The sequence below is a fragment of the Marmota monax genome, unplaced genomic scaffold, assembly GCF_021218885.2.
Source record: "Marmota monax isolate L192 unplaced genomic scaffold, Marmota_monax_Labrador192_F-V1.1 WCK01_AAM20220418_F8-fsc00056, whole genome shotgun sequence".
NCBI classification, from domain to species: Eukaryota; Metazoa; Chordata; class Mammalia; order Rodentia; family Sciuridae; genus Marmota; species Marmota monax.
In genome coordinates, this window is record NW_026695212.1 from 7981762 (window position 1) to 7993687 (window position 11926).

Below are 11926 nucleotides of genomic sequence, written 5' to 3' on the forward strand. Positions count from 1 at the left end.
AATCAGTAGGGAAAGAAATTGTATTTTTAAGCTTCTAAGAAGATTTTATAAACAATGGAGCCCAGAGAACAAACAAAGCCATAAAATGACTTGACAGTGTCCTTTTAAGTGAACATATGTGATTTTATGCATCCATATGTGTTCACATATGCCCTACATATGCGCAGCCAGCTGCCAGCCAACCAGATTGTTCAATGTGTATGTTTACTGTAAAACAAGTCGAAAGTGTTTGGTCTCTTTGTTAGAGAAACAGCTCATAATTTCAAGTATACAAATGTCAGTTGTTTCTCATTTCTTTTTCTCCCTAGCCAAATGAGCTGTTGATGCTCAATTTGGCAGGATTCTAACTGAGGCTGACTCTTGGCCAGCCACAGAAACCTGGTCCTGAAAGTTTGGGAAATTTTTACAAGAATAGGGAGCTTTTTCTTAATGGCTCCCTAAACCATCGAAAGTTTTCTTAGAGCCTCAGCCAGTTCTTTCCCACTCACTATTACAAAGAATAACCACTAACATCCTTTGGACTCTAATGGATGGAGTCCGGGTGTGGCATGAGGGTATCAAGTCCTCCCATACTTCAGTCAATATTCTTTCAAACCTTCTTTTTACAGAGAAGAGCCAGGGCGGGGTAGGAGGAGCAATGTAAACATTTTATTTGTGACAATTCAGCTCTGAGGTCTCCATATCTTGTCTTCTATTTCACCTTTTATGGCAGTTCCCTGAAGATTGATGAAGTGAAATTTTGATCATATTTCCAATTGAAAGTAAAGGTTTTAAACCAATTGTACATCTGCTTTCACAATCACAGTATTAAACCTAGTTATCACTGTTAGCATTCTCTGCTGCTCCAAGAATAGGAAGGAAAAACATGTACAGAGGCATATTGGGGTGAAAAGATCTTGTACTTTGGAGTGAGGGAGTCTGAGTCTGGCATTTTCTCTATCCCTATCTTCAAAATTATCATTATTAAATCATTTAAATTTATGATTCTAATTATCATATTATTTGGAGCATCAAATTGTATGCAATTCAACAGTAAATAACATTGAAGTAATTTCTCCTTTTTGTCTCTTGAGCTATATTTTTCATAGACTTACAGAGTTTTAATTATATCAATCTCAGTGGTGAGCTGGAGAATCCTGACTATTTGGCTATAGACAAGCAGTTTCACACTTCCAACTCCAGTTGCCTCATCAGCTAGATGGGAACAGCAATGACTATTTCCTGTTTCATATGAAACTAAAACAAGATAACCCAGGTGAAGAACAATGATACAGTAAGTCCTAGGTAAATGCAAGTTTTCTTTCTTCCCTTTTTGCCTTCTTCTCTCTAGTCCCTACAAAAACAGAGATAGACGAGAACCAGGAATATTTCATGTTCGAGGCAATAATTCAAAGGTCACCAATCTCAAAGGGAGAAAAGGATGAACTCAACACAGAAAGTGAAATTAAACCGTTACTTTTGCAATCCTTAGCAGAGACAGGACTGATAAGAATGTGTGGACATACATTTGAACACATACATAAATGCATGCTCATTTATTTAGCAACCTTTTTTGTCTATAACAGTTGCCTAGCAAATGGTGAATATCCATAAATACTTCTTAGATACAGGAGTGAAAAACAAGTCCTTAGAAAGCCCACCATCATAATTGCTTCCCAATTGCTTAGTTTCCTGGTATTGGTTTGTGATGATCCCATGCTTTCCAAGGTGAATGTCACAGTAAGGAAGAAGTAGAGATATCTGTTGTTAGAGGCTGTTGTGCAGCCCCTGAAAAACAACTGAGAGAATTCCATCCACCTTCCAGCCTGCCACCACAGGCTCTTTCTACATCTCATCACCTCCTATTCCCTCTTCCCCTTTCCCCATTCAACCTTTCTGAAGCTTTCCAGTATTTCCTCATGACTGAAAAATAAAATTCCTATTGCTGCAGGTGTCCATGTATTCAGGACAAAAATGAGCCACTGCTGACAATTGTGAAGAAAGAAAAAACAGCTGTTTGCATCTGGATGTGGAGTATGAAAGAACAGCTGCTGGCAGCTGTGGCAGACAAGAAAGTCAGCAAATGAACAGCTGCTGGCGATTCAGTCTAGTAGGCCGCCCAGAATCACTGAACTCTAGAAGAAGCATACACAGCTCAACGTAAGTGCTTTATTGTATCCTGCTCTTTATTAAATCTTGCTTATTTTTCATTAGAGACATTCCCTACTGAGGGACCTCAGCAGGAATAATTACCACCATTTCCCCATCCATAGCCCTTTGGAAAAGCAACCTAATAGCAGTAAAATGGCACAGACATTTTCTTCCTTTAAGGCATACCTATTTTTACAAGATGGAAGAAGACTATTGTTGGCAAAGGAAGGCACACCAATCAACAGTGGAACTATCACAAGATTGGGCAAAAATAATTCTGTTTTACAGAATATTATGGTCATTTTAATAATCACACATTTTAGCATTTCAGTAGGCCACAATGTGACAATGTAAGCATAACTTAAACTTGGAAAAATACATTTTAAAACCCTGTCAATGGTTTCCAAGTATCTTTTTTAATATGCATGTTGTCCTGTTGACATGTATATTTATAAATATCTCCCTCTCCTTTCTTTCATATTTTTAATAAAGAAAGAGGAAAATATCTTTGTATCATGCATCAGGTTCGGGTTTTGTGCTTCATGCTGTTTTTTTTCTAAAATCAGTTGGAATTCGAGATAAATCTGAGTGACCTCAAAATATGTCAGTTTATTCCTCATCTTGCTCCTCACAGAAGAAAAACATTCTCATGACTCCAACTTACAGAATTTAGACACAGTGCAAGAAAAATAAAAACTACCTTTGATGTTATTCATTGAATAATTGTATACAACTAAATGCCCTCAAACAAAAGAATAAGTTAACAAATTTTATAATCTACCTGTATGCATTTTTTTCTTTTTTATTAGAACTTTATAGTTTTATATAGCTAGCCACCTGTATTTATAAAAATTATGGTTTGGAACACTGCAAATGGGAAGATGTTTGTGATGTAACATTCATAGAGAAGAATTTGCAAAGATCATTTACAAAGAAAAAGTTGAATGCAAAACATATATAATAATTAACACTAAATAAAAAGGCAGGAATAACAGTATGAAAAAAAAATTTAATGGCAGTAGTCAAGATAGGATAGCAGAGAGGAAGTTTGTAATTTCTTTTGTTAGTTTTTCTTTATGCTGATAAATTATATAATATAAAAGATTTAAATAATAAAAATATTATGAAAATAATAAAGTTACTGTAAACTCCAGGAGAAAAGGAGCCCTTGCCTGTTTATCACCTTTTACCTCTAATACCAGTCACAGTGTTTAGATACCAACAAATATTTGTTAAATAAAGTAAATCAAATGAAAGAATCACCTATATTTTTAAGCTGCTATTGTGAAGAAGAAAAATAAAACCACTTCTTCCAATGGCATAAGGGTGACTGAGAAAAACTCAGTCTTGCTCTACTCAAAAATAAATAAATAAATAAAAATAGAAACATCCCTGAAGAGATAAACTTTAGCCTCTTACAAATGGTTCTACCATGGTGAGATATATGGCCCAGCCAGACCTGATGAACTCCCATATTCTTAATTGTAAGGGAAAGAGAAACCAATTAATTCCTAGATGAGCTTCTAACTGTAAGATGTGGTTATATGACTTGGATTGGTGGGGAGGGGGCACGGGGAAGGGCTGCCAAACGACTAATGTCACAAGCACTTGACCCTTAATTTGCCAACCAAAGTAACCCAAAAGAAAGTTCCCAGGTATTTTATGCTCCAGCTAAGTACCTTCCCTTAAAGCAAAATTGAACAGTGTTTCTATTCTCAGCTGCCTTTTCAAGTCTTGGCTTTATTCCCTGGTCTGGCACTGAAGGAGTGCTTGAGTTTTCAGCAAGCTGGTAAGAGGAGGAGATGCTGCCCACCCTCCATTTTACTGCACCAAACTCCTGCAGCAGCAGACTCCAAAGTTTAAAGACTTTTCTTTTTGTCAAAGGCAGCCTCTGAATCAGTCCTGTCTACTAATACCTGTTCCCTGGGGAAACTGTGATACACTCATCATTCCCCTATGAATATTTTTATACACAATCTGTTTTCCAGATATTTTGAAACTTCCCCAAGTCCTGCTTGTAAAAAGTGTAAATGTTCCATGTTAACATAGATACTCCTGTATTCTGATGTGGAGTAACTCAAGACCCTGACAAACCTGTATGTTATCCAAAATATGTTTGCAGATTTTTCCCTTTTGCCTATAAAATAACATTAAAGGAAATGTCTTGATCCATAAATACAACTGTTGAGAATTTAAGTGACTTGCACTTCATCATCATCATCACCAAAACTGTAAAGTGGTTTTTTCAATGAAAGGCCAAGATCATAATGTACTGGGCATATTCAATAAATATTTGAGTAACACATTGGGGAGTTATAGTCACTAGGTCTTTGTCAATCTTCTCTAAAGGGACCATGATGAGGTTCTCTATAGACATGATTTCTGTATCATAAAGGTGATGGCTCATTTTATGCATCAATTTGACTGGGCCACAGGTAATCCAGAAATTCAGTCAAATATTATTCTGAGTGTTTCTGTGAGAGGCTTTGGGATGAGATACACGTATAAATTAGTGGGCTGAGGAAAGCAGGTCAACCCCTGTATTATAGGCAAGCTTCATCCAAATAGAAAAAAAAAGCTGGCCCTCCTACAAATGAAAAACAAAACAAAAAAAAAACTTCCTGTTTTCTGGTCTTTGAATGGGGGCACTGGTTTTTTTCCTTTGAACTCACCTGAAACATTGAGTCTTCCTGGGTCTTAAGCCTACTGGCTTTTAAGCTGGAACTGCACCTGACTCTTCTGGTTCTTTGACCTTCACCCTTGGACTGGAACTAACTTGATGACTCTCCTAGGTCTCCAGTTTGCTGACTCACCCTACCAAACTCCATAGTCATGTGAGCCAATTCTTTATATTTCTTCCTATATAGAATATATATATACGTGGTTTTTTCATATGTATGTTCATACACACTCACACCCTATTGGTTCTGTTGCTCTTGGTTAATACAATAAATATTTCAACAAGTAAAATTCAATCCACTGATATCAAATAAATGCTTTCTCCTATGTACATATATGAATAAACCACAGCGAATCTCCACATCATGCACAACCCCAAGGCTGGGATCCTAATTAGAATAAGATGTACTCCATGCTTATATAAATATGTCAAAATATATTCTATTGTCATGTACAACTAAAAAAGAACAAATTAAAAAATAAAAATTAAAAAAAAATAAATGCTTTCATGATTACTTTCAATAGAGTCAGGGAAGAAATGAAAGTGGGATCCAGATTCCAGGATAGAATAGGGTGGAACTAAAGAGTTCCTGGTGGAGACAAAATGGATATCCTATGAATTAGATATTCCAATGAGGGGGATTGGAATGCCTGTCCTTGGGAATCCCTAAATTCAGAGTTATATAGTGTGAAAAAAAAGAACATGGGTTTTAGCATCAGTCTAAACTATCTGAATTGAGTTGTCTGGGTTCAGTTGTGTTTTGCCACTGCTCACTGTGTGATACTGGAATCATCTCTGAGCCTCATGTCCTCACTTGAACATATACAACAATAATGTCCATCCAAAGAATTGTGAGAAATAAGTGATGTAACATCCAATAGTTCCTGACACACCGTAAACTTCATATAAATAGCTTCAACTCTAGTCAGGCAGTAATCTTGCTTTAAGTATGCTTATAGTTACATAGATCTTTCCCAGTTGTAGATCTCTAAGAAAACTTGTTAAGCAAATGAATAAATACAACCAACACAGCTGGAGCACTTACCCTTTTGTACAGAATGAATGATGCCTGCCTCCGTGAAAGTGTCATGACTTCTAAAGGCATTTTGCAAAGTCACAAATTCATTTTGGATGTTTTGACTTCATAAGCTTTAGTCAGGCATTCAGGTACATACAGATCTACGGCTTAGGAGAACAATCTGCATCAGAGAGGTGGAGCTGGGATAATGAGAAGGCAAATGTGCAGAACAAAAAACCCAAAGAGCCCATGTCAGAATTCTGAGAGGTCTTAACTTTGAAATCAATCCCCAAAGGAGCATCCAGAGAAAAAGAAGAAAAGCCAAAAAGTGTGGTGCCACAGAAACCCAGAGATACAAATGCTTCCAAGAGGGAATAGTTAAAATACCAAATATTGTTGAAAAGTCCTATAAAACAAATATTTACAGATTAATCCATCTTCCCTGCCTGAATTATTCATCAAAAACACCAGCCTGATCCTTTTTTCTTTCTAAAAGCCTCCTGTGTTTCTTGACCTCTCACAATATCCTCACTCCACAGCATTGCAAGCATAGTCCTCTGTACTTTATTTCATCCACAGACTTCCAACAACACTGCCCTCACACAAATCCGATTTTCTGCTAAACATTTATATGTACTTCAGGCTCCCTTCCCCTTATCTCAGTTTCTGGATTGCTCTTCATTCAAGATGCACCTGAATAACAGTTATTTATACATCTTTATTGACTCCTTCAAGCTAAATCCTCTGCTTTCTGTGCACCACAGCAGTTTGTTTGCACATGCAGGGGATGCTGCATTTGGTTACACTGTGCTCAATGTACAAGCATGAGTAAAGTCAACAACTTTAATTTTATCATAGATCTCATAACACTAATTATGGATTCACTTGTCTTTTTCCCTCCTAGATGATAAATCCCTCATGAATAGAGTTGGATTCTCTTTCACCTTTGTAATCCATTCATGAAGCAAGTCTCCCAATAAAGGCTTATATCCTTGTGCAATATTTTGATGCCAAATAAATGATAAAAGCAGCAGATAGAGCTAAAAAAATAACTTTACCAATTGTATGAGCTTTGAAAGATGTGTTAGCTTTTCTTTGCTGTGAACCAATATCTGACTTGAACAACTTAAAGGAGGAAATTTTAATTTTCACCCATTGTTCCAGAGATTTCATTCCATGGTTGGCTGGCTCCATTGCTTTGGGTCTGAGGCAGGGCAGTACATCTTGGCAGAAGGGCATAGTAGAGGAAAGCTACTCAGCTCATAGAAACAGAGAGTTGGGGAAGGCAGGAAAGAAGAGAGAGAGGGAAGAGAAGAGAAAAAGAAGAGGAGCTAAGGACAAAATATACCCTTCTAAGGCACACACCCAGTGTCCTACTTCCTCCAACTAAGGTTTATGTCCTATAGTTTCCACCACCTACTTATAATCCATTACAATTATTAATCCACCAGATGGATTAATCCACTGACAAGTTTAGTGCCTCATAATCCAATCAGTTCCTAAAAGCCTCACCTCTGAGCATTTCTGCCTTAGGGAACCAAGACTTTAACACAAGAGTGTTTGGGGAACATTCCAGATCCAAGCCATAACAAATGAACACATATAACTTAAATTCAGGTTCTATCAAAACAATATTCCATTTCTTGTCATATTCTCACTAAACATTAGGGAGCAAAGTTTTATAAGCCTTTCTATTTTTACCCAGTGGGAATAACATTATTTAGGGACAAGATTTTCACTTTCTTCACTTGTTAATCTCTGTGTTTTGACAGTTGAAGTACTTATATCCATTTCACTATGAAAGAACAGAGCAAGAAAACTCTTACTGGTTTATTATAGAAGCAGATATTGACTCCTGTTAAAAATACTTTAAAATAATAGCTTAAAATCATGATTAAGTATGATTGTTCTCTGTAAATTTACATATTTGGATATTTAAAAATATCTAAAAATATGAACTGGTCTGTGTACATCATGGTACATAATGTTTATCTGTTTATTTTCTTTAAAAAACTAAATTTCAACAATAAATTCATCCTACTCTCAAACAAAAAGAACTTATAAATTTATTTTCTAACCCATGTGAGTCTTTTGGATCATTTTCTTTCATAACGTGCTTAAGTCACTCAAGCCATATTTAAAACTACAATATGACAACTGTTTATTGTTCTCTGACTTACTATAAAGTAAATATTTGTTTAACTTTATTTATAGCATGTTAAGACTGAAATTTGATGCAAAGTGTTTAGAACATTTTTCTCCCAGAAAACGAGGTCAAATGTTGAGATGTCCCACCTTAACATTGACAAATGTTTTCTTATCCCTGAAAACTCAATCTGTTCCAAATTAAACAATCTCTGTCTAGTAAGCACTCAGTCTTTTAAAGTTGCTTTCTCTCTCTTGCTCCTACCAAATACATCATCTTGGTGTACATGGGCACTGACATGACTTCATGGTGACAAGTGGGTTTTTTTGTTTTGTTTTGTTTTGGTGGGGGTGGGGTGGGGTGGTGGTGCAGCTTGGATCTCAGTCACCATCTGAATTCTGTTTCTGTTTTTTTTTTTTTTTCCTTCTTTGAGATTGTTGAACTGATTTCTGATTAAGTGAATTGGACCTGTCTGTCTTTCCTAGCATTGTTCTGGTATTCACTGCTGAAGCCAATAACAGCAGCCAATCCTCTGATCTTGAGCTCTTTGGGATAGCCCACGGTGCTTACCCTTTAGTTCCCAGCCCTTTTAATCTAGGCCGACCTTCTTATCTCTCTGACATCTTCCCAGTCACCTTTCCCTTGCCTATCCTGCCCTGATCATGCAGCTTTCTCACCATTCCTTGAACACATGTGGTATGTTCTCATATCAAAGCTTTTGTCCTATGAGTCCCCCTATGGAAGTCATGACTTGCTTCCTTGCTGTTTTGGAATCTTTGTTGCAATGCGCCTTCTCTGTGACACATCCCTGACCATCTTATTTAAAACTTGACACCACTGCAGAGTTTCCACACTCCTTTCCTTGTTTTATTTATGTCCATGGCACTTATCACCATCCAATATATCAGATGTTTTAATTACTTGATTTTATTAAATAACTGTCTTTTCTCTATCACTTTAGGGTCTCTATAGAAAGTAGTACTTGAAAGTAGTACAGATGACCTTCAGAATTAATTCAGTACCTGCACCATGACCTTATGATTGAATGAAGTGCATCAACTCCTAAAACATGGCAAGCAATGAATGGAACAATAAACAATAAGATTTTGAGTGGGCTACAGTCAGCCCCATCCACTCACACCCTCCTCCTTTTGATTTCCAAGTTTGTCCTCTTCCCCAGTCTTCACTGCATTTTATTTTAAAATTTCAAAGGTAATAACAAATTACAAAGATGTCTTTTATCTTTTTGTTGTTAAAAATGTATTGAGTGAATATGATGATCATTATTATCCAAAGTACAAATATAAAGGCACAAATTGGTGTGAATATACTGTGTATACAACCAGAGATATGAAAAAATGTGCTGTATATGTGTTGTAAGAATTGTAATGCATTCCACTGTCATATATAAATTTTAAAAACATTTAAAAAGATTAAAGCAAAAATAAATTAAATGAAAAAGAAAAAATGTATTGAGTGCCTACTGAAATTTTTGTATTAGTGAATTTAACATGAGCTGCTGTAACAAAACATTTTATGTAGAAGCTTATTTCTTTTTGTTTTTATTTTTTAAACATATGAAATTTTATTGTTGTTTTCACTGTTATTTTTTTTATTTCTTACATACATGACAATAGTGGAATGCATTACATTCATAATTATCCATTCACAATTGTGCTGTAAATGTAGAAGCTTATTTCTAACACACACACTCAGCCCCGTGTAATGTACCCAGTTCATGGAAGAGTTTTCCCATTCAAGGACTTAAGGACCCAGGCATCTTCCATCTTATGGCTCTTCTCTCCTTATTGGCTGTTGAGAATCCAGATGGGAAGGGAAAGAAAAGGTAAAATAGACCTAACAGATGCCTAACTTCTTTGACCACACACTTTCTTCTATGCTACGGGTCAAAACTAGATAATAGCACAATTGAATGTAAAGAATCATGGGGACTGTAGTCCCTTCCTGGGTCACTGTTTCCCTGAGACAATTTCACTCCATAGAAGGAAAGGCATGGGTTTACTGGACAGCAAGCTATGCACAGCTAGTACATGCTATGTAAACATCCATATTCGTTGCTTCACTTATTCTTTCAACATCCTTACAAGGCATTATTACCATTCATTACATGAACATTGCACAGAAAAGAATGGCTCCCAGAAAGATGGACTGACTTCCAACGAGTTTAGAATGTGACTTAATTCATGAGAATTTGCAATTTTAACACAGGCTCTATTGATATAATTCACATATCATACAGTTCACTGACTTAAAGTGTACAATTCAGTGTTGTTTTTTGTATGTTCAGAGTTGTGAGACCATCACCACAATCAGAACATTTTCATCTCCCATTATCACTTCTCCCCATTTCGTCCACCATCTTTAAGTCCTAAGCAACCACTAATCAATTTTAAACCTCCATAAATTTCCCTATTCTGGACATTTAATATCAATAGAGTCATTCAGCTTATGGTTTTTTATGACTGTCTTCTTACCATGATATTTTTCAAAGTTCATTCATATTATAGAATATCTCAGCACTTTATTTCTTCTTATTGCCCAATCATATTCCACATCTTGTTTACCCATTAATCAGATGACTCTTGAACCATTTTTTTCTTTTCTTTTTTTTTTTTTGCTATTGTAAATAATGCTGCTAGGAATATTTGTGAACAAGTAGCTTAACCATTTTACAATCCCACCACCCATATATGAGTATTTCTATTTCTCCATATCCTTGCCAACATTTTTTGTTTTCTGTCTTTTTTAAAAAAATTATTTTAGTGAAGTTCTTATTTTGAAAGATGACTTGGTTTCTGCCAACATCAAGGCTTAGAATTTTGTTTCAGTTACCACTGTATTAAACCAGATAAGGAGAGGTAGGTCTAGGATAAAAATTAAAAGAATGAAGTTTGTGCTCTTACTCCCAACCAGTTGTTGCCACCCTAAGTTGTTACCAGGGTATCCAGGCATGCAAAACTGTGGTAAGCCACATAATGCTTGCTCTCCTTGGTTTTACCCCATGTTCCAAACTCATCCCAATCATTCTCCCCTTCATACTACACAACAAATAATTGTGTACTGGAAGTTTTTACCCAGCCATTTTGATCCTATGGACATTAGGCCCTGGGAATATTTTGACTCCTATGTTTAAAAGTAGAAACATTTATATCAGAATTACACTTACATGGATAATTATAAAATTATATTTTAAATACACATTTTAAAAGTATTTAAGGACTAATTTTTATTAAACTATGTTAATTCCTTGATAAAAACTTTTATTTCCAGGCATTAAGACATTTTTAATATCTTTTCATCTTAATTTTTAATTTACAAAATTCTTTTCACTGGAGTCAATTATTTTCTGCATGAGGTTTAAATGAAAATATTATTCAACATGGAAATGTTTTTTGCTGTTGTTTATATCAAAGTTTTACTGATTATAGTTTCAGTAATTGCAAATTTTCTTTTATGGTCATTATTTGTAACAAATCCAATTGTCTCAGGTCAAATTATTCACACTAAACTTAGTAAAAAATTGGATTATTCTGTAAATTTTTAAGCATAATAAATTTTTGCCTCTGCCAATTTAGCTGTTGGCAGTTTTATTTGGTGTTGGTTACTTCTGCCAAGTCTATTTCTTTCCCTATTCAGTATTTGCATGTTTTAATTCTTCAGGAAGATTTTCATCTTAACAAATTTTAACATGTGAAGTTTTAGCTATTGTCATTTTCTTTTGTGCTGACTATTCTTGCCATCAACATTTAGCATGAATTGGATAAAAACTAACAGTTTTTCTTTTTCTCTTTTTCACTTTTATCCAGTTCCTGAGAAATCTGTGGGCAGGTCCTTTCAGCTCCATTAAAGTGGGCTGTTATCTGAAATTTCTTTGTTATCAATGACCTAATTCTTCAACATATATCCAATTTGTATATTATATACTAATTGC

The 11926-nt window shown here is 35.4% G+C and overlaps 1 long non-coding RNA gene across 1 annotated transcript in view; it reads right to left on the minus strand.

Annotated features, from left to right (window-relative positions):
- Positions 1-5986, minus strand: part of LOC131423681 (uncharacterized) — a 47583-nt gene extending 41597 nt beyond the window's left edge. The window contains exon 1 of the long non-coding RNA XR_009225552.1: positions 5856-5986. This is a non-coding gene — a long non-coding RNA (uncharacterized LOC131423681). The remainder of the gene's footprint in view (positions 1-5855) is intronic.
- Between the last annotated feature and the right edge of the window lie 5940 nt (positions 5987-11926).